Consider the following 23,595-nt stretch of genomic DNA (forward strand, 5'->3'; position numbering starts at 1 on the left):
GAGACTGACTCCTGGAGCGGAGTGAGACTGACTCCTGGAACAGAGTGAGACTGACTCCTGGAGCAGAGTGAGACTGACTCCTGGAGCGGAGTGAGACTGACTCCTGGAGCAGAGTGAGACTGACTCCTGGAGCGGAGTGAGACTGACTCCTGGAGTAGAGTGAGACTGACTCCTGGAGCAGAGGGAGACTGACTCCTGGAGTAGAGTGAGACTGACTCCTGGAGCGGAGTGAGACTGACTCCTGGAGTAGAGTGAGACTGACTCCTGGAGTAGAGTGAGACTGACTCCTGGAGCAGAGTGAGACTGACTCCTGGAGCGGAGTGAGACTGACTCCTGGAGTAGAGTGAGACTGACTCCTGGAGCAGAGTGAGACTGACTCCTGGAGTAGAGTGAGACTGACTCCTGGAGCAGAGGGAGACTGACTCCTGGAGCAGAGGGAGATTGACTCCTGGAGCAGAGTGAGACTGACTCCTGGAGCAGAGGGAGACTGACTCCTGGAGCAGAGGGAGACTGACTCCTGGAGTAGAGTGAGACTGACTCCTGGAGCAGAGTGAGACTGACTCCTGGAGCGGAGTGAGACTGACTCCTGGAGTAGAGTGAGACTGACTCCTGGAGCAGAGGGAGACTGACTCCTGGAGCAGAGTGAGACTGACTCCTGGAGCAGAGGGAGACTGACTCCTGGAGCAGAGGGAGACTGACTCCTGGAGTAGAGTGAGACTGACTCCTGGAGCAGAGGGAGACTGACTCCTGGAGTAGAGTGAGACTGACTCCTGGAGCGGAGTGAGACTGACTCCTGGAGTAGAGTGAGACTGACTCCTGGAGCGGAGTGAGACTGACTCCTGGAGTAGAGTGAGACTGACTCCTGGAGCGGAGTGAGACTGACTCCTGGAGTAGAGTGAGACTGACTCCTGGAGCAGAGTGAGACTGACTCCTGGAGCAGAGTGAGACTGACTCCTGGAGCGCAGTGAGACTGACTCCTGGAGCAGAGTGAGACTGACTCCTGGAGTAGAGTGAGACTGACTCCTGGAGCGGAGTGAGACTGACTCCTGGAGCGGAGTGAGACTGACTCCTGGAGCGGAGTGAGACTGACTCCTGGAGCAGAGGGAGACTGACTCCTGGAGCAGAGGGAGACTGACTCCTGGAGCAGAGTGAGACTGACTCCTTGAACAGAGTGAGACTGACTCCTGGAGCAGAGTGAGACTGACTCCTGGAGCGGAGTGAGACTGACTCCTGGAACAGAGTGAGACTGACTCCTGGAGCGGAGCGAGACTGACTCCTGGAGCGGAGCGAGACTGACTCCTGGAGCGGAGCGAGACTGACTCCTGGAGCGGAGCGAGACTGACTCCTGGAGCGGAGTGAGACTGACTCCTGGAACGGAGTGAGACTGACTCCTGGAGCGGAGTGAGACTGACTCCTGGAGCGGAGTGAGACTGACTCCTGGAGCGGAGTGAGACTGACTCCTGGAGTGGAGTGAGACTGACTCCTGGAGCGGAGTGAGACTGACTCCTGGAGCGGAGTGAGACTGACTCCTGGAGCAGAGTGAGACTGACTCCTGGAGCGGAGTGAGACTGACTCCTGGAGCAGAGGGAGACTGACTCCTGGAGTAGAGTGAGACTGACTCCTGGAGCAGAGGGAGACTGACTCCTGGAGCAGAGTGAGACTGACTCCTGGAGCGGAGTGAGACTGACTCCTGGAGCGGAGTGAGACTGACTCCTGGAGCAGAGTGAGACTGACTCCTGGAGCGGAGTGAGACTGACTCCTGGGGCAGAGTGAGACTGACTCCTGGAGCAGAGTGAGACTGACTCCTGGAACAGAGTAAGACTGACTCCTGGAACAGAGTGAGACTGACTCCTGGAGCAGAGTGAGACTGACTCCTGGAGCAGAGTGAGGCTGACTCCTGGAGCAGAGGGAGACTGACTCCTGGAGCAGAGTGAGACTGACTCCTGGAGCGGAGTGAGACTGACTCCTGGAACGGAGTGAGACTGACTCCTGGAGCGGAGTGAGACTGACTCCTGGAGCGGAGTGAGACTGACTCCTGGAGCGGAGTGAGACTGACTCCTGGAGCGGAGTGAGACTGACTCCTGGAACAGAGTAAGACTGACTCCTGGAGCGGAGTGAGGCTGACTCCTGGAGCGGAGTGAGACTGACTCCTGGAGCGGAGTGAGACTGACTCCTGGAGCAGAGTGAGACTGACTCCTGGAACAGAGTGAGACTGACTCCAGGAGTGGAGTGAGACTGACTCCTGGAGCAGAGTGAGACTGACTCCTGGAGCAGAGTGAGACTGACTCCTGGAGCAGAGTGAGACTGACTCCTGGAACAGAGTGAGACTGACTCCTGGAGCGGAGTGAGACTGACTCCTGGAGCGGAGTGAGACTGACTCCTGGAGCGGAGTGAGACTGACTCCTGGAACGGAGTGAGACTGACTCCTGGAGCGGAGTGAGACTGACTCCTGGAGCGGAGTGAGACTGGCTCCTGGAGCGGAGTGAGACTGACTCCTGGAGCAGAGTGAGACTGACTCCTTGAACAGAGTGAGACTGACTCCTGGAGCAGAGTGAGACTGACTCCTGGAGCGGAGTGAGACTGACTCCTGGAACAGAGTGAGACTGACTCCTGGAGCGGAGCGAGACTGACTCCTGGAGCGGAGCGAGACTGACTCCTGGAGCGGAGCGAGACTGACTCCTGGAGCGGAGCGAGACTGACTCCTGGAGCGGAGTGAGACTGACTCCTGGAGCGGAGTGAGACTGACTCCTGGAACGGAAGGAGACTGACTCCTGGAGCGGAGCGAGACTGACTCCTGGAGCGGAGTGAGACTGACTCCTGGAGCGGAGTGAGACTGACTCCTGGAGCGGAGTGAGACTGACTCCTGGAGCGGAGTGAGACTGACTCCTGGAGCGGAGTGAGACTGACTCCTGGAACGGAGTCAGACTGACTCCTGGAGCGGAGTGAGACTGACTCCTGGAACGGAGTCAGACTGACTCCTGGAGCGGAGTGAGACTGACTCCTGGAGCGGAGTGAGACTGACTCCTGGAGCGGAGTGAGACTGACTCCTGGAACTCAACTTGTACTAACTCGGAACTATTTGCTCACATGCAATGTAAATGCCGTCCTGGACTGGTTGGGCCGAATGGCCTGTGAAGTGTTTCTATGTAAATGTGAATTTTTAGGCCTCGACTCTAAATCAGCCCAGACAGTCTGGAACTGAAACCGCTTCCCATCCACTCACACAGTGACAAGTGACAGATCAGGCACAGCTGTCAATCCCTTGGGGGAAAATTGTGCAACTGTCAATCAGTCTACAACAACAACATCGAAAACAACAACAACTTGCATTTATATAGCACCTTTAACGTAGTAAAACGTCCCAAGATGCTTCACAGGAGCGTAAATCAAACAAAATTTGACACCGAGCCACATAAGGAGATATTAGGACAGGTGACCAAAAGCTTGGTCAAAGAGGTCGGTTTTAAGGAGCGTCTTAAAGGTGGAGAGAGAGAGGCGGAGAGGAGGAGAGGTTTAGGGAGGGAATTCCAGAGCTCGGGGTCCAGGCAGCTGAAGGCACGGCCGCCAATGGTGGAGCGATGGAAATCGGGGGATGCTCAAGAGGGCAGAATTAGAGGAGCGCAGAGATCTCAGGGGGTTTGTGGGGCTGGAAGAGGTTACAGAGATAGGGAGGGGGCGAGGCCATGAAGAGATTTGAAAACAAGGATGAAAATTTTTAAATCGAGGATTTGCCTGACTGGGAGCCAATGTAGGTCAGCGAGCACAGGGGGCGATGGGTGAACGGGACTAAGGCAGTCCGTGCAGCTGTCAGTCACTCTGGGGGCGGTCTGTGCAGCTGTCAATCACTCTGGGGGCGGTCTGTGCAGCTGTCAATCACTCGGGGGGTCTGTGCAGCTGTCAATCACTCTGGGGGCGGTCTGTGCAGCTGTCAATCACTCTGGGGGTGGTCTGTGCAGCTGTCAATCACTCGGGGGGTCTGTGCAGCTGTCAATCACTCTGGGGGCGGTCCGTGCAGCTGTCAATCACTCTGGGGGCGGTCTGTGCAGCTGTCAATCACTCTGGGGGCGGTCTGTGCAGCTGTCAATCACTCTGGGGGCAGTCCGTGCAGCTGTCAATCACTCTGGGGGCGGTCTGTGCAGCTGTCAATCACTCGGGCAGTCTGTGCAGCTGTCAATCACTCTGGGGGCGGTCTGTGCAGCTGTCAATCACTCTGGGGCGTCTGTGCAGCTGTCAATCACTCTGGGGGCGGTCTGTGCAGCTGTCAATCACTCTGGGGGTGTCTGTGCAGCTGTCAATCACTCTGGGGGCGGTCTGTGCAGCTGTCAATCACTCTGGGGGGGTCTGTGCAGCTGTCAATCACTCTGGGGGCGGTCTGTGCAGCTGTCAATCACTCTGGGGCGGTCTGTGCAGCTGTCAATCACTCTGGGGGCGATCTGTGCAGCTGTCAATCACTCTGGGGGGGTCTGTGCAGCTGTCAATCACTCTGGGGGCGGTCTGTGCAGCTGTCAATCACTCTGGGGGGTCTGTGTAGCTGTCAATCACTCTGGGGGTCCGTGCAGCTGTCAATCACTCTGGGGGCGGTCTGTGTAGCTGTCAATCACTCTGGGGGCGGTCTGTGCAGCTGTCAATCACTCTGGGGGCGGTCTGTGCAGCTGTCAATCACTCTGGGGGCGGTCTTTGCAGCTGTCAATCACTCTGGGGGCGGTCTGTGCAGTTGTCAATCACTCTGGGGCGGTCTGTGCAGCTGTCAATCACTCTGGGGGCGGTCTGTGCAGCTGTCAATCACTCTGGGGCGGTCTGTGCAGCTGTCAATCACTCTGGGGCGGTCTGTGCAGCTGTCAATCACTCTGGGGGCGGTCTGTGCAGCTGTCAATCACTCTGGGGGGGTCTGTGCAGCTGTCAATCACTCTGGGGGGGGTCTGTGTAGCTGTCAGTCACTCTGGGGGCGGTTTGTGCAGCTGTCAGTCACTCTGGGGCGGTCTGTGCAGTTGTCAATCACTCTGGGGGCGGTCTATACAGCTGTCAATCACTCTGGGGGCGGTCTGTGCAGCTGTCAGCCACTCGGGGGGTCCGTGCAGTGCACACTGTGCTGTCTAATGTCGGTTTACCAGTATCTGTGTTTAATAATCTGCTACAGATTCCAATCCCGTTTTCCGACCTGACAGAAAACCACAGTTTCTGTGAATAATTAAATCATGGAATAACAAGGAAGTGGCAAAGCTCATTCCCAAAACATGGAGCTGAGGAGGGAACAACTTGTCGATGTGAAGTCTTTTCCCATCCTGCAGTTCACTGGTGCAGCTTCTGTCGTATTTACCGGAAACAAACTGGCAGGATCGACCCCTGAACTGCTTCACTCTGACCCCGAGCCTGGTATTCCTGCTCACCAAGCCCCAGGAACTCTCGCCCATTTCTGCTTCTGTTTCCCACTCGCCGCTTTGTCCTGGGGGTTTGGAAAGGGCCGTTCTTAGAACAGGTGCCTTATTGGTTGTTAACATCAACTATAGCAGCTTGTATTCCTACAGCGCCTTTAACGTAGTAAAACGTCCCAAGGTGCTTCACAGGAGCGATTATAAAACCAAATTTGACACCGAGCCACATCAGGAGATATTAGGACAGGTGACCAAAAGCTTGGTCAAAGAAGTAGATTTTAAGGAGCGGCTTAAAGGAGGAGGGAGAGGTGGAGATGTTTAGGGAGGGAATTCCAGAGCTAAGGGCCCAGGTGGCTGAAGGCACAGCCACCAATGGTGGAGCGATTATAATCAGGGATGCTCAAGAGGGCAGAATTAGAGGAACACAGATATCTCGGGGGGGGGGAGTTGTGGGGCTGGAGGAGATTACAGAGATAGGGAGGGGCGAGGCCACGGAGGGATTTGAAAACAAGGGTGAGAATTTTGAACTCGAGGCATTGCTTAACCAGGTCAGCGAGCTCAGGAGTGATGGGTGAACGGGACTTGGTGCGAGTTAGGACACGGTCAGCCGAGTTTTGGATGACCTCAAGTTTACGTAGGGTAGAATGTGGGAGGCTGGCCAGGAGTGTGTTGGAATAGTCGAGTCTGGAGGTAACAAAGGCATGGATGAGGGTTTCAACAGTGGATGAGCTGAGGCAAGGGCGGAGTCGGGCGATGTTAGGGAGGTGGAAATCGGCATAAATCCTAAGTAAAGTAAATCCGAAATCAGAACACCCAGATCTGTTGGTATCAGTGACAATAGGAGCGGTGATTGAAACGTTACACGTGGCCCTGAAACTCCATGGGGCCCACCACGGGACTAAAGCTCAGACCTCTCGGGCAGTCCTTGCTTCACAGCGTCCCAGGTGTCAGAGTGTTGAGCCAGTGTGCAGGACCCAGCAGTGAGGGGAGTCGCATCGGCCAATGTTACAGTCACTTACTGACTGACACAGGGAACCCAGTCAGGAAATGGGCAGGAGAGTGTAAGCTCGTGTATGGGACAGGGACTGGAGCCGTGTGAAGCAGGCAGTGGGTGCGATGGGTGGCACAACGTACAAACAGCCCACGGGGCAGTCGGAATTCATAAGGTTCATAATTTAAACTGAAACTATTCTCAGGCAGCCCACTGGACCGTAGTTATACTGCAGCCTGTGTGAGGCCCAAGTGGCTGTGAGGCTGCCATGTAGAGATGCAAAAGAGTAAGAAAAGAGGCCCATTCGTTCGGACATTTCCCCAATCGAGTGTGGGTAACGCTGTAATTATTCATGCAGAGACCTGAGGAGAATGGGGAATTCACCACAAACTGTTAAAACAGAATCAGAATATTGCTTGTAAAAAGAGAAATATTAAAGGATATGGGGAGTGAGCAGGAGAGTGGGATTAGACTGGGTGGGGTATTAAAGGGTGCGGGGAGTGAGGGGAGAGTGGGATTAGACTGGGTGGGATATTAAAGGGTGCGGGGAGTGAGGGGGAGAGTGGGATTAGACTGGGTGGGATATTAAAAAGTATGGGGAGTGAGGGGGAGAGTGCGATTAGACTGGGTGGGATATTAAAGGGTACGGGGAGTGAGGGGGAGAGTGCGATTAGACTGGGTGGGATATTAAAGGGTACGGGGAGTGAGCGGGAGAGTGGGATTGGACTGGGTGGGATATTAAATGGTACAGGGAGTGAGCGGGAGAGTGGGATTAGACTGGGTGGGATATTAAAGGGTACGGGGTGTGAGGGGGAGAGTGGGATTAGACTGGGTGGGATATTAAAGGGTACGGGGAGTGGGGGAGAGTGGGATTAGACTGGGTGGGATATTAAAGGGTGTGGGGAGTGAGGGGGAGAGTGGGATTAGACTGGGTGGGATATTAAAGGGTGCGGGGAGTGAGGGGAGAGTGGGATTAGACTGGGTGGGATATTAAAGGTTACGGGGAGTGAGGGGGAGAGAGGGATTAGACTGGGTGGGATATTAAAGGGTGCGGGGAGTGAGGGGGAGAGTGGGATTAGACTGGGTGGGATATTAAAGGGTGTGGGGAGTGAGGGGGAGAGTGGGATTAGACTGGGTGGGATATTAAAGGGTACGGGGAGTGAGGGGGAGAGAGGGATTAGACTGGGTGGGATATTAAAGGTTACGGGGAGTGAGGGATTAGACTGGGTGGGATAGTAAAGGGTACGGGGAGTGAGGGGGAGAGTGGGATTAGACTGGGTGGGATATTAAAGGGTGCGGGGAGTGAGGGGAGAGAGGGATTAGACTGGGTGGGATATTAAAGGGTACGGGGAGTGAGGGGGAGAGAGGGATTAGACTGGGTGGGATATTAAAGGGTGCGGGGAGTGAGGGGAGAGAGGGATTAGACTGGGTGGGATATTAAAGGGTACGGGGAGTGAGGGGGAGAGAGGGATTAGACTGGGTGGGATATTAAAGGGTACGGGGAGTGAGGGGGAGAGTGGGATTAGACTGGGTGGGATATTAATGGGTGTGGGGAGTGAGCGGGAGAGTGGGGTTAGACTGGGTGGGATATTAAAGGGTGCGGGGAGTGAGCGGGAGAGTGGGGTTAGACTGGGTGGGATATTAAAGGGTATGGGGAGTGAGGGGGAGAGAGGGATTAGACTGGGTGGGATATTAAAGAGTACGGGGAGTGAGGGAGAGAGTGGGATTAGACTGGGTGGGATATTAAAGGGTACGGGGAGTGAGGGGGAGAGTGGGATTAGACTGGGTGGGATATTAAAGGGTACGGGGAGTGAGGGGGAGAGAGGGGTTAGACTGGGTGGGATATTAAAGGGTACGGGGAGTGAGGGGGAGAGTGGGATTAGACTGGGTGGGATATTAAAGGGTGCGGGGAGTGAGGGGGAGAGAGGGATTAGACTGGGTGGGATATTAAATGGTACGGGGAGTGAGGGGTTAGACTGGGTGGGATATTAAATGGTACGGGGAGTGAGGGGGAGAGAGGGGTTAGACTGGGTGGGATATTAAAGGGTACGGGGAGTGAGGGGGAGAGAGGGGTTAGACTGGGTGGGATATTAAAGGGTACGGGGAGTGAGGGGTTAGACTGGGTGGCTCACATAGAGTAAACATTGAGCCGAATATCCTTTTCCTGAGCAGTAACATTTTCTTTATGATTCTCGTATCCTCGAGGCCACTGGCTAACAATAAATAATAGCCATTACAGTAACCTCGGCCCCCATTACATTTTTACTTAAATTTTATCCACACCTTTGTTTTGGCCCCCCCCCCTTTTTTTCTCTCCCACATGGCAGCTGTCTCCCATTCTGCCAGCGCATTTCACACCTAATCTCGAGCTGTCTTTTGTCTCCACTAGTCCTATCACCACCTCGTCTGGTTTTGAATACCTCTTAATGTCTCTTCACTTCTCTTTTGTTCTCTCACCCCCATTTCCAAGCCCCCAAACTGGCCTTTTAATCTGGTTCATTTCCTTGTCTTTTCCGGTCTTGACAAAGGGTTTTGACCCGAAACGTTGACTCTATTTCTCGCTCCACGGATGTTGCCTGGCCTGCTGAGTTTTTCCAGCATTTTCTGTTGTTATTTTTAATAAATAATAGAACCCTGACTATCCCCTCCCCCTCCCGCCCCCCAGTCCGACAGGAAACTAGGTGGGATTGTGAGTTGTGAGGAGGATGCAAAGAGGCTTCAAGGCGAATTAGACAAGTTGAGTGAGTGGGCAAATACATGGCAGATGCAGTATAACGTGGATAATTGTGAATTAATCTACTTCGGTAGGAAAAACAGAAAGGCAGCGTGATGTAAGAAAAAGGAGACTTACCATCAAGTAACTTTAAAGTAAGCTTTAAGTAACTTATAAACACACTATATACAAGAGAGGTCTTTACCATGCCTCTGGTAGAAGCCTCTTACAATACTGAACAGACCAGTATTTATACCAGTCCAACAGGAAGTGACATATGACAGGAAGTGAGGTATGTACACAGTTCATAGTTCACAGGAAGTGATGACATAACTTCCCGGAAGTTAGCATTTTTATCACATTCTTCCCTCCTGCAGGATTAGAAGGCTGTGGTCTACCTTTTGGTCCGCAGCCGCCGAACAAGGAAGAGTCGCACCCGTTTGGATTCCCGTCGTAGAGGGTCGCTGGTCCGCTTACATGCGGTTGGCCATTGGTCAGAGTCTGTGTGGCCTGGATTGCCCTGTGAAGGGTCGGGGAGATCATGGCTTCGAGTACGAGCCCCAATAGGTTCAAAGTCGGACTGCCTCTGTTCAGAGGGAGGTGCAGAGCTGGTCTGTGGCGGATCAGTATTTTCATGCGCGGCACTGGGAGGGTCGCAACCTTGAGCACGGGGTTCTACCGGCACCAAGCTAGTTGGTGTCCGATCAGGATCCTGGAGAGGGGTACCCGATAGGTCCCAAGAGTTTCCTGGTGAAATGCCATCACCCGATGTCCCACTAGGTCCTGGTGGGCAGGGAGCCAGATCCCGTAATGATACGGTAGATTCTCGGCCGTCGGAATATCGTATGTTTGCATAGGTGGGGTTGGCATCGGTTAGTTCAACCTCGTCTACGAGAGGGTCATTTTTAGACGTCCGAACGTATCTTCGGAGTAATACAGGTCCAGGAGTAGTTAGCCATGACGGGAGTGATGTCCCATGAGATGAGCGACGCTGGAATCCAAAGAACCGCTCATGAGGTGTAGTATTTGTGGCTGTAGAAAGCAGGGACCGTATAGAGTGCAATGCATCCGGAAGCACTGTTTCCCATTGCTGGTCTGGTAGGCCCCGAGATCTTAAAGCGAGACGTACGGAATTCCAGATGATACCGTTATACCTCTCTACCTGCCCATTTCCGATGGGATGGTATGGTGTTGTTTTGCTTGTAGCAATTCCCCGTTCTGAGAGGTAGTCCTTGAGTTCCCTTGACATAAAGGATGGACCCCGATCTGAGTGAATATAAGCCGGCATGCCACAGAGAGAAAATACCTGCTCAAGGCAGCAGATTACTGTGGACGCCAGCATATTGGAGCAGGGGAAGGCAAACGGAAAACGTGAATATTCGTCGATCATGGTGAGCAAATATGTGTTCCGAGTTGAAGAGGGCACTGGGCCCTTAAAATCGATGCTAAGTCGTTGCATCGGTTGGGTTGCATGTATGAGTATACCAGCTGAGGGGCGGAAGAACTGAGGTTTTAATTCCGCACAAAGCCGGCATTCTGAGCATATTTTCTTTACATCTCCAGTGGAAAAAGGGAGATTCCGTGATCGTACGAAATGTAGCATGCGCGTAACGCCAGGATGACACAAACCATTGTGGACATCCATGAGAGTGGAGGATGACATAGTGGAGCAGAATGCCCGTGTGAGGGTGTCCGGGGCCACATTCTCCTTGCCAGGCCTGTAGGGGGTTTCTCTTGCTCTTTCTGGTCTCCTGCCAGGCTTCGTGCAATAATTACCCTTGAGTGGTTCGACCCACTCCCCCCTACGGTTCTAGACCTTGGACTTAGGTGCAGAGAACAGTAGTGCAGAGAAAGAACTCAATAGACCAGGTTGAATAGCACGAAATGGATGCTTTTATTTTTAAACAGTTTGAAGCATTACAAAATACATATCATAGGCACAGATTAAAGTTACTACAATCATGCACAAATTTATGAACTTGACTCTATGGAAATGGGGAACACACGGCACATCGAAAAAGGGGAAACACATTACGATTTCCCTTAACTCCCTCCCCTATACCTAAACTAAGTTTCGACCTGGGGAACTTGGGATCATGCTCACCACTCTCGAAATCGCGAGAAAGGGGGGTTCGCAGCCTTTTTGGCACCGCTTTCCGTCGTCACGTGGATTTGGAAACTTCTGGCGCAGTCGATATTCTCTCCTCCCTCGAGGCGGTGGGGTAGACCCAGCCTCGATGAGCGCTCGTTAAGGTTGAGATCCACCAAGTCAATTTGGGTTCATGGAGCAGACCCAGATGCAGGCTATGCACTTGGGAGAATCTTGTGGCATCGATCGCCGGTTCTCCAGAGGGTTTCTTCTCCGTCGGCCTGGGTCGTCGATGATCTCCCGACCCCAGTACCCGGGCCACCCTCGTCGTCTTCTCGTCGTGGCCGAGCCTTGTTTGGCTGAACACCGACCACGTTGTCCTTTTACCGAAACCGTCCGTCTTTAAAAAGACGAAAACGTTTTCATCGATCTGCCGAAGTGGAAGAGGCGCCGATCCGGGCACCGTCCGCCCTTCGTTCGTTCCTCGTAGAAGAAAGTTCTTGAAGAAAATGGAAGCCTGAAGTCGCCCAACAAGAAAGCCGTGGCAGTGAAGAAGAAGTTGTTCAAGTAACCCGGAGTCCGAAGTTTTTTTAGATGGACTTTCAATCCATAGTTATACTCTTTTGGGACAGTCTTATCTCCCGCCAAATCATAGTCCTGTCTTTGTATTAATTTTGGCGGGCAGAAATCTCTGCAGGGGCGCTTTGTCTTGTAACGGAGCCGGTGATAACTTAAACTGGCCTTCCTGGCCGATAATGTCTTTCAATGTCTTTTGCATTGTCACCGTGGCTCGGTTCGCATATTGATCGGTCCGGACATTTTCCTTGATGGCTGCTAAACGGTTTTTCCTTTGTACGATAAATGGGTATAAGTGTTTTTACATTGTCCGCCCATATCTTGATGGGCCCCATCCTGTACTTATAATCCATTGAATATGTATGCTGTTGCTCTGAGTTTCGGTTCCCAGAGATTGGCTTTCGTGGGCTCACTGTCTTCAATCCACAAGCCTGTCTGGCTTGCAGTAACAGAAATAAAATGGTTCATAAACTGATCACGGGGCCTGGCGGCCATTTTGTATGCCCTTTTATCAAAGGTTTTTCTGTGCAAGCTTACTTTGGTCAATAAACAGTCTTAATTTTTATCCAGTTTTCTTGCGTGATTTTTGCTGAAAATTGCGAATCTTACAGGCCCCCCTGTGATACTGATAGCTTGCATAAAGTATCAATAATCCTTGATGAGCAAATTTTCCCTGATTCCCCACATCCAAACATTCCTGGCACTTAACTATCTATGCCCCTCACGACACATGCAGTTCCCATTTCCGGAGAAAAATGAAAATTACCTCATGCACATTTGGAATCATAGACAGCAAATCTTAAACTATAACACCTTCACCTGTCAGATGGGCAGGGGTTGATACCCTTTTGCGCCATCTGCATGCATCTTTTATTAATCCAAAAAAACTTAAGAACAACTAATAACATGACAATACTTATTTCCTTATAACCCAAAACAATCAACAACAACAACAACAAAAAAAAAAATTTTTTTTTTTTAAATGGAGGGACGCTTAATCTTATACTAGCAGCTTAGAGTGGGGTATCTGCTTCCCCCATCTGCACATAGCGTTCTCTCCATTCTCCTGTGTTCTCGTGCCTCTGGAGGCGTTTGCCTCTTTTGCAATGCACGAAGAGCAAAAATATCACAATCAAAACCTGACATACTACTAGGATATGGGATGCTATTCTAATCCAGGCGGGGACCTCTATGTTGGTGAACAAGTCCCACCATGGTGGGATGGTTATATCCAATATGTCTTTTCCTATCTCTAAAGTCTTCTGCTCCAGTGTATAGAAATGTTTCTGCGAAACTATAACGGCTTTTAAAACCTTGGTGAGGTGTTCGGGAAGAGGGGGAATGACATAACCAAAATGCGCGACAAATCGTTGTAAGTCTGTGAAATTCTCTTTGATAGTGATGTGTACAGTGGAGGGCGCAGGAATGGGAACAATTCGTTGTTGTGCCACTTGAACCTCGGCCCTGGGTTTGAAACAGAAACTGCTATCACCGACCGAACACCACTCGTGTTGTCCATATCGGTACTGAGGCGCTGCAGTGGTGACGCAGTATGTCCCACCCCCGATATATGCTACCTGTGGGGGCACATGGTCCTCTGCCATTGCCTCCATGGTGCAATTCACCGGCTTCGCGCTAGCGGTTCTGAACCCGCACTGTGGTTTCAAAAAGGCATTCAAGTGCTGGGGACACAGGATGATGTGTGCTCCCCGGCTCCGACATCCCGAGAGGTCGGTGCCTGTCATCGTACGCTCCCATCTGATGACGTAAGGCGGGACCACTGCGTAACGAATGTGTGCGCCCCCCTGAATGACTCCAATGTTCTCTACTCTGTATACCGGGGCGGGCTTTGCTGCGGGACCCAACACCGGCATTCTTACTACTATTCCCATAATAGTGTGATTCGAATGTCCGCAGTCCACTGGAACTGGGTATGCTTCTGCGGCTAGTCTGAGCTGGCACGGGCTTAATGCATTCTCAAAAGGGTGGAGCGCTTGCAAGTGCTTGTTGCTGATCCAGGACGGGACCAAACCCTGTTTTAAATCCTCAAGATTACTGCGGCCCTCGCCCAATAACCACGCCCCGTACAGCACACAGGCCTCGTTTTGCGCAGCTTGATCGGACGCATTCCGATCCTCCTTAATGAGTGCATTTACCGTTCTCGCGTGTTTCTCCAGCTCAGCAATTATGTCCTTAAAGTGTAGTGTCATGGCCTGGTCCTCATGCAACTCAGAACCCACGACCTTGTTTTCGTCTGTCAATATGTTCCTTAACTGGGCTTTTAAACCGTTGATCTGTGTCTGCAGTTCCACGTTATCTAGAGCGTTGACAACAGATGTCCCGGTATTAAAAGCAGTGAATATGTCATTTACAGTACCCCTTCTTTGCCTCCCGACTCGATCCAAAACTTCTGGCGGTGTGGTGTATAATTTGTCTCTGTCGATGTCGGCAAAATCAAATTCGTAAAATTGTCTAAACATACTGGTTAACAGGACCTGGTATAATTGTTCCGTTTCTTTGGGACACCACTCCGGCAATCTTACCTCAGTGAGATTTAAAATCACTGAGGCCACCGCGTAGTGTACCCCTTGGTACAGCACCTGACCGGTGGGTACCAATACTAAACCGTTCCCGGGTCCCCTGGTGGTGGTTGGGCACCCTCCTTTCTGGGCTAGTGCTACCGGAAGCGTGGGCAGGGGCTTGCGTGGGCGGGTGATGAGTTCAGTGGCGTTCACCGGAATAGGGGAGTATGGGGCTCCGCACGCTCGAGTGCTAACATCCCATCTCATCCCCTTCCCTTCATCCTGCCACTGCCTCTGGAAGAAGATGGACACGCCCTTGGGGCAGACGCGTCTCGAACCCCACATACAGACGTATATTCCCTCATCCGGTTCCCACCATTTGTCCCAACACACACGTAATTGTCCGTGAGTTCCCGTAATAGTCCGATGGGTATTATTACCCAGTCGCTCCCACTCGACCGTAGAGTTTCTCATGTCCTTTCCCAGCTTTCGTAGCCACCACCATCGCCTTGGTGGTACGTTCCCATTGCACACCAGACAAATCCTCTTTCCCACGGTGACGCTGACTCTGGGCGCTAGGATCCTCACTCGAGGGCACGTTAATGAAGTCTCTTGGTAGGCAAAACCGAAATTGCTGGAATATTCCGTAGAATTCGTTCCCAGCCAACCTGGCCATCTCCCTTGGTGGAAGTAGGTGGCGGTTTCCTCTACCTCTCGCTCCCCCGTCCCATCCGTTGCGATGGGGGCCGTGTCCCCGGAGCACCCGAAAATGATGACGTCCTTGGTGCGGCCTCGGTAGGCCCACCCGCACCCGATCGCCATGAACGCGACGACAATCCTTTCCATCGTATCCCAGGTTTCTGTAACCAACAAAATGATGTAGCCGGGCTCCCGATAGGTGCTGGCCTAAATTAATTGGACGCGCGGGTTCCTGGACCCCGCTCCCTAACAAACACACATACCGGGCAGACTTCAAAATTGTACTCTTAACACCATATACTTTACATTCCTTAAACTATGACCATAATTACCTATCTTAACTTATGTACAGCGCCGCCCTCCGTGGGGCGGCTTTCCGAATCCCTGTGAGGTCTGTCGTGTGCCACACCCTGCGGTGGGGCTGCATTGATCTTTGGCCTTGATCCCCCGCAGCCTGTCGCTGCTGAACGGGGATCATGTCTTCCTGGGGCTGCTTTAAACCGTGGTTGGGGAGGATGGGGAGAATCTGGCCAAAATTTTCTGGGCTGGGGCGCTCGAGCTGACCTACGAGGGGCTGCTTTGGGTTGGGCTCCCGGGGCCGATGGACCTGGGGTCGTGACTGTTACCGTCACAGCCTGTGGTTCCTCCACAGCTGCCGGCTCCAGCTCCCCTTCCTCAGGCTCCGCCCCCCCGGGGTCGGGATCTGTGGCTTCCGACTCCACCTCACCTGTCCCTACAGGTAACGAGTCTTCACCCCCACTCCCTACCTCCCCCAAGCTTGAGTCGAGGGCGGGACTGCCGTCCTCTGACTCTTCCTCCTCCGTGATTGGGTCTAAAGCGAGGTTGAGCTGTTCGGGCTCTCCCCTGCCTAAATCCCATTCAAAAGATGAGACCTCCCACTCCAATGGGATGGCCTCTCCCTTCACGCAGGCTACTGCTCCAGCCTGTGTGGTCTGTGACTCTGTTACAGGCTGAGGATCTTTGTTCTCAGACCTGGTCCCCTTTGGTGGCCCTGGTGTACCCGGTTTAAACAGTTTACACTGGTTGATGTGAAACCATTTGGTACGTCGGGGCGTCTTCACTGCATAAACCATGGGGCTGGCTTTGTCTACAATGCTGTATGGCCCCATGTACAGTGGTTCAAAACTCCCTACCCTGGCGTAGTTTCGGACCATGACCTGGTCCCCGACTACCCACTCTTGTTGTTTCCGAGGTTCCAACAACAGTTTATTTCCCTGGTGCTGTTTTCCCATGTTCCCAGCCGCCTGCCCATAAATCTGTCTCAGGCGCTCCAAGAGGGTTTGGGCGAATTTGTCCCGTTTCACCTCTCGGAGCTGGCCCTCAGTGAGCACCGGGGCTAGCACATGGGTGGGTGTTCGCATGATCCTTCCAGTCATTAACTCGTGCGGGGAATACCCCGTGCTTTTGGACTGGCTGGCTCGGATCCCCATGAGGACTAAAGGCAGGACCTCCGCCCATTTCTGGGGCGAGCCCATTGTCTCTTTCCTCAGCTTTTCCTTGAGGGTCCGATTCATACGCTCAACAATCCCGGATGACTGGGGATTGTATGCTACGTGCCACTTTCCCTCAATGCCCAAGAGCCTGAGGGCGTTCTGCATTACTTGACCGGTGAACTGACTCCCTTGGTCGGACTCTACAAAACGGGGGAGTCCCCACCGTGAGAACACTTCCCGAATCAAGATCTTAGCAGTACCCAGTGCCGTAGCTGTTCTGCACGGGAAGGCTTCTACCCATTTGGTGAACACATCTACCAGGACAAGGCAGTACTTATAGCCTCCCTGGGCGGCGGGCAGGGGCCCTATGTAGTCGACCTGAATCGACTGCCATGGTCCCTCTACCCTCCTGATGTGCCCCATGGGCACCTTCCTTTTGTGGGGGTCTGGGTTGTTAGCAGCACACACAAGACAGCTTGCGCAGAACTCGCGGACATCGTCCCGAAGTCCCGGCCACCATCCCGCCTGTTCCACCCGTTGCCAGGTGACCTCAGGTCCGGGGTGTCCCGCTCCTGGACCCTCGTGGGCCAATTGCAGGAATTCCCTTCGGTGCTGCTGCGGCACAACCCACTGCTCCTTTCGGAACAGCATACCTTCCTTGACTGTGAGGGCTGCCGTACTGTACGGACCTTCTACCTGTTTGCCCTCTGTGATGGCTTTTAGGACTGCTTTTAGGGCGGGATCCAGGGTTTGGACGGTCTTTAGGTCTGGGGGCGGTGTCACCCCTGTGTTCCCGGGAATTCCCTCCCTGCCTTGGATCGCCGCCACGGGTCCGGGTTCGTATGGGTCCCAGAGAATGCCGCTGCGGGCACCCTCCCTGGCTAGCGCATCCGCCTGCTGGTTGCCCTGACTGCGGGGTTCTGTAATGGAGTGAGCCTTCACCTTATGGATGAACACCTCTCCTTTCTCCCCCACAGCTGCTAGGATCTTCTCCAGCAAGGGCTTAACTGTTAAAGGCCGCCCGTCCGCGGAGGTGTACCCGCGTCGGGACCAGATGGCGAGGTACTCCGTACACGAATTGCACGTGAACATGCTGTCTGAGCAAATCGTGTATGGGGTTGGGAAAATCTCGGGGTGGGTAACCACGTACGCCACCGCGGACAGTTCAGCCTGCTGCGCGCTCATAGTGCTGGGGAGCTTAATTGCCAGGGCAATGTTTGCCGCAGGGTCATAAACTCCACACCCTGTGAGTCGCTTGCCGTCAGCTACAGTGCTAGAACCGTCTACGTAGATCTCGCGGCCCGTGGGATGTATCCCGGCCCGTAAACCTATGTTAACTTCCCATACCCCTTCTACGGAACATTGATGGGCTGTCCCGGGATATGCCATATTGGCTGCGAGCCTTGGCGCGCAGAGGCCTTTAACTTTGAGATCCACCTGGGAAAGGAGGAGGGTCCAGCGCGCAATCCGAGCGCTGCTTACGGTCCCATCCTTAATCCTCCCGTCCAGAAGCATCTTCGTGGGGGTGTGATGGGTGAGGAGCGTAATGGGAGAGGTCCCTGTGAAGATCACTGATCTGTTCACAGCCCAATGCGTGGCCAGGAGATGCCGTTCGCAATTGGAGAAACTCCTCTCCACATCCGTGAGCACCCTGGAGGAATAAACTACTGGTCTTAGCTTGCCGTGCCGCTCTTGGAGCAGTACTGCGCTCAGGCTGTCCCCACTAGCGGCTACCTCCAGAAAGAACTCCTCTCCCCCATCTATGGCCCCTAGGGCTGGCGCGGTCTGCAGATCTCTTTTCAACTTCTCGAATGCTGCCTGGCACCCCTCGTCCCAAGACCACTCGACTCCCTTGTGTAAGAGTCGAAGTAGCGGGGCCGCTGTGGCAGCATAGTCCTCGATGAAATCTCTGCAGTACCCGGTCAATCCCAAAAAGGACCTTACACCCGTTACTGTGTTGGGAATCGGCAGATCTTGTATAGATTCCCGTCTGGCCTTATCTATGGCTCTTTCCCCAGCGCGGATGGCCAGACCCAGGAATTTAACTTCCTGCTGGCCGATCTGCGCTTTCTTTGGGTTTACTTTGAAACCCTTCCTTTCTAACAGTTCCAACAATTCGGCTAACAGTGGGCCGTGCTGCTCCCTTGTATCTGTGAACAGGAGTAAGTCGTCCACATACTGCACTATCTGGTTGGGCTGGCCGAACTCTTTCAAACTCCCCGCCATACACTGATGGAAAATGCTGGGGCTGTTGTGAAAACCCTGTGGTAAGCAGTTCCAGGTGTACTGTTGCCCTTTGAAAGTAAAGGCAAACTTGTACTGGTCCTCCCGCCGCAGCGGAATGGACCAAAAACCGTTCGAGATGTCCAGCACCGTGAATGTGGTCGCCGATGCTGGAATACTCCCTATTAAGTCTGCAACTGCTGCTACCGTGGGCGCGCAGGCTGGGATATTACTATTGAGGACTCTATAGTCCACCGTGGCTCTCCACGAATTGTCCGGTTTCTTTACCGGCCATAATGGGGAGTTCACGTGGGTGGCTATCGTCCTCAATACGCCCTGCTGTACCAATGAAGATATTGCTGTCTCCATGTCGGGTTCTGCCTCCTTGGGGAAATTATACTGCTTTTGGGGTCGGATCATGGGGTCCCCGTCTACGCTGACTTCGAACCCAGTGACTCTCCCGCAGTCGTGCTTGTGGGTGGCGAACGCGGTCAGATTTTCTGACACACGCGCCTGCAAGTCCGTTGGGACGTTTGTTATCATGAGCTCGAGATCGTAACCTCCTGATGGCTTCATAGTGCACAGGGCCCCCTTTTCTTCCTTCCCCGGGATTACGACTACCTTACCTAAACCGCCCTCGGCTCCCCAGAGACAGTGATTTCTCAGGTCCACGAGGATCCCGTGTTCCACCAAGAAATCAGCCCCGAGGATGCCTTTCCCCCCCCCCTCTTTCCACTTCAATAGGATGCACGTCCATGTGGTGTGGAGCGCTCCCAACTGAATGGAGAGCGGGAGGGAGTGCGCGCCAGCCTGTGCTCTACCCGTGAAACCCGCTACTAAATATGGAGCCTGGGCGGACAGAGGTGAGGCAAAAGGTTTGTCCGTGTGGATCAAGGTACACGAAGCTCCCGTATCCAACAGGTAACTACCCCTTTGTTTCTCCACCTCCATCTCCACCACAGGTCTTCTCCAAGCGTCATAGCGGAGCGGACACAAGTAGATGGGCTGCGCGGGCGTCAGTCATTTAGGTGTTTCGGCTGGGGTCTCGGGGGCGATAGGGCTGTTAGCAACCGCTACCTTCCCCTGCCAGGTCATCAGAGACCGCATAGTCTCCAAGACTGACTCGATCGCAGCGGGGTCCACAACCGCACCACCCCCTTCATTCGGGGCAAAAGCTACGGTTGGGTTCTGGACTGGTGTTGGGGCAGCGGCCTGCACTTGTGGTTGTGCTGGTGTTGGGGAAACTCTCGGGCCATTGGCGACTCGGGCTTGGGCTCGATCTTGGGCTGCGGCGAACTCTCTCTCCCTCTTATCCTTCCAAGGATTCCTACAGTCCTTGCGCCAATGACCCTCCTTCCCACACCCGTAACAACTGCTATTTGCTTGGGGATGGCGATTTCCCTCCTGACGCCATTCCTTTTTAGCAGAGGCTGCGGGTCTCACCTCATGCACCTTTCCTTTCACAACAGGCGTTTTCTTGCCCTTGTTGTTTCTATAACTGATCGTGAGCTGATCTAGTACTACTTCCTCCGTGGAGCGGGCGTTAGTGGGGTCAAACCATGCTTTGGCCTGTTCCTTCACTACTGGCAGGCAACCTGCTACCAGGCACCGAAGCCAGTGAGCCCTTTGTTCGCCATCCAGCCCGGCCCGGGCCGGCCCGCCCGGGCAGCTGCGCCGATACACTGGCCACAACCTGTCGGCGAAAACCCGTGGGGGTTCTCCCTCTAGCTGCACTGTCTTTTCTAAACGGAGGAACGGAGTTCCGTCCCCCTCTCCCATGATCTCCAGAATCTCATCCCGTAGCAACTCATAGTCCCTGTGCCCTCTCTTGCTCTCGTCAGGGAGACACTGGAGGAGCGAACTGTCCAGGGAGAACAGCAGCATTTTAGACTGTTCAACCCCGTCGCAGTCATTGACTGCTGCGGTCTGCTCCACGTCCCTGAAATGCACGGAGGGATCTCCTGACTCGGAGAGTTTTGGGATGTGACTTATCATCTCTCTTAGCTGTCGTGCGCTATGAGGCATTATGATCTGACTCTCAAGGGGTCCGTCATCGCCATTTTCTTCATTTGGACCGATCCTCCGGTGTCTCGTTGGACACATTGGCGCCGACCCCGACTCTACTGTCTGGGGTTGCTCTACCTCAGGGCTCTTTTCCTCTACCGTCTCTGTCTCCTGTCCCGGAGTCCAAGACTCCTCATAGGCAGGAGGCGCAGAAGGTTCGGGGGTTGGTACCCCAACTGCCTCTTGTGGAATCGGTCTTTTGGATTCCTTGGCTAGCAACAGCTGACTCGCTGGTGGATTTATGAGACACACCAACCCGTTTGCCTTCGCTAGGGCCTTTCTCAGGTCCTCTAGCTCCCGGCGGCAAGTGCTGTGGTCGGTGTTCTCAGATCTATCCTCCATGGCCATTTTATATGCTGCCCTGGCTCCCAGGAGCTTTTCCTCTTGGGCATCTACTTGTTTGGCTAGACGGGAACACCTCTCTCTCATTCTACCTTCACTGGCCTTGGCCTCCACGACCTGACATTTTAAATATTCTACCCGGGTTTCGTGGCAGCGAATTACAGAGCGGCGTTCCTGGTTCAGCGCGTCAAGCGATTCAATCAGTTTTTGACCTCCCGCAACCTTTTCCTCCACGCCTTTAAGCAAGCCGTTGATCTGGACTGTCTGTGCTGCAACTACCTGGTCCAAAAGCTGGACTTGCTTCTTGTAGCACATCAGCCAGACCGCCTTTTCTACAGATTTCTTATGCTCTCTACCCGCTGTCCACTTGATGGCTGCGTCTAGCGGGCGCCTATCCCTTAGTAGATCAGATATCCATTGTTTTGTGAGGTTGACTTTTCCAAAAACATAATCTGCTATTCTTTCATCCATCACATTTCGTCTATTCAGATCTTGATCTAACACACTACTTTCCTGCTGCCAAGGTCCTGCCGCGGTCGCCATTTCTGTAGGGGGTTTCTCTTGCTCTTTCTGGTCTCCTGCCAGGCTTCGTGCAATAATTACCCTTGAGTGGTTCGACCCACTCCCCCCTACGGTTCTAGACCTTGGACTTAGGTGCAGAGAACAGTAGTGCAGAGAAAGAACTCAATAGACCAGGTTGAATAGCACGAAATGGATGCTTTTATTTTTAAACAGTTTGAAGCATTACAAAATACATATCATAGGCACAGATTAAAGTTACTACAATCATGCACAAATTTATGAACTTGACTCTATGGAAATGGGGAACACACGGCACATCGAAAAAGGGGAAACACATTACGATTTCCCTTAACTCCCTCCCCTATACCTAAACTAAGTTTCGACCTGGGGAACTTGGGATCATGCTCACCACTCTCGAAATCGCGAGAAAGGGGGGTTCGCAGCCTTTTTGGCACCGCTTTCCGTCGTCACGTGGATTTGGAAACTTCTGGCGCAGTCGATATTCTCTCCTCCCTCGAGGCGGTGGGGTAGACCCAGCCTCGATGAGCGCTCGTTAAGGTTGAGATCCACCAAGTCAATTTGGGTTCATGGAGCAGACCCAGATGCAGGCTATGCACTTGGGAGAATCTTGTGGCATCGATCGCCGGTTCTCCAGAGGGTTTCTTCTCCGTCGGCCTGGGTCGTCGATGATCTCCCGACCCCAGTACCCGGGCCACCCTCGTCGTCTTCTCGTCGTGGCCGAGCCTTGTTTGGCTGAACACCGACCACGTTGTCCTTTTACCGAAACCGTCCGTCTTTAAAAAGACGAAAACGTTTTCATCGATCTGCCGAAGTGGAAGAGGCGCCGATCCGGGCACCGTCCGCCCTTCGTTCGTTCCTCGTAGAAGAAAGTTCTTGAAGAAAATGGAAGCCTGAAGTCGCCCAACAAGAAAGCCGTGGCAGTGAAGAAGAAGTTGTTCAAGTAACCCGGAGTCCGAAGTTTTTTTAGATGGACTTTCAATCCATAGTTATACTCTTTTGGGACAGTCTTATCTCCCGCCAAATCATAGTCCTGTCTTTGTATTAATTTTGGCGGGCAGAAATCTCTGCAGGGGCGCTTTGTCTTGTAACGGAGCCGGTGATAACTTAAACTGGCCTTCCTGGCCGATAATGTCTTTCAATGTCTTTTGCATTGTCACCGTGGCTCGGTTCGCATATTGATCGGTCCGGACATTTTCCTTGATGGCTGCTAAACGGTTTTTCCTTTGTACGATAAATGGGTATAAGTGTTTTTACATTGTCCGCCCATATCTTGATGGGCCCCATCCTGTACTTATAATCCATTGAATATGTATGCTGTTGCTCTGAGTTTCGGTTCCCAGAGATTGGCTTTCGTGGGCTCACTGTCTTCAATCCACAAGCCTGTCTGGCTTGCAGTAACAGAAATAAAATGGTTCATAAACTGATCACGGGGCCTGGCGGCCATTTTGTATGCCCTTTTATCAAAGGTTTTTCTGTGCAAGCTTACTTTGGTCAATAAACAGTCTTAATTTTTATCCAGTTTTCTTGCGTGATTTTTGCTGAAAATTGCGAATCTTACAGGCCGATAGAGAATGGTATAACCAAAAGAGGCCAGTTCCATCCTCCAAAGTTGTATTTTATTTTTCTTAATTTTGGTTCGTTTTCGATTATCGAGCATGAAGGCGACTGATCGTTGGTCCGTGATCAATGTAAAGTGCTGGCGAGCTAGAAAATGGTTCCACTTCCGTACTGCCTCTATGATGGCTGTGGCTTCTTTCTCAACCGGAGGATAATGTAGCTCGGCACCTTGTAAGGTCCTGGACATAAATGCTACAGGACGACCTTCCTGATTCAGAGTAGCCGAGATCGCCACCTCCGAGGCATCACATTCAACCACGAAAGGGAGATTCTCATCGATGGAGTGAAGAGCCGCTTTCTCCAACTGTTTTTTGAGAAGGTTAAAGGCTGCAACAGCCGCTGTTCCCAGTGGAAATGATCTAGCATGCAGCAAGGGTTGGATTTTGTCCG

Source organism: Somniosus microcephalus, chromosome 28 (assembly GCF_052327205.1).
Source record: "Somniosus microcephalus isolate GS21.2 chromosome 28, FLI_Smic_1.0, whole genome shotgun sequence".
NCBI lineage: Eukaryota > Metazoa > Chordata > Chondrichthyes > Squaliformes > Somniosidae > Somniosus > Somniosus microcephalus.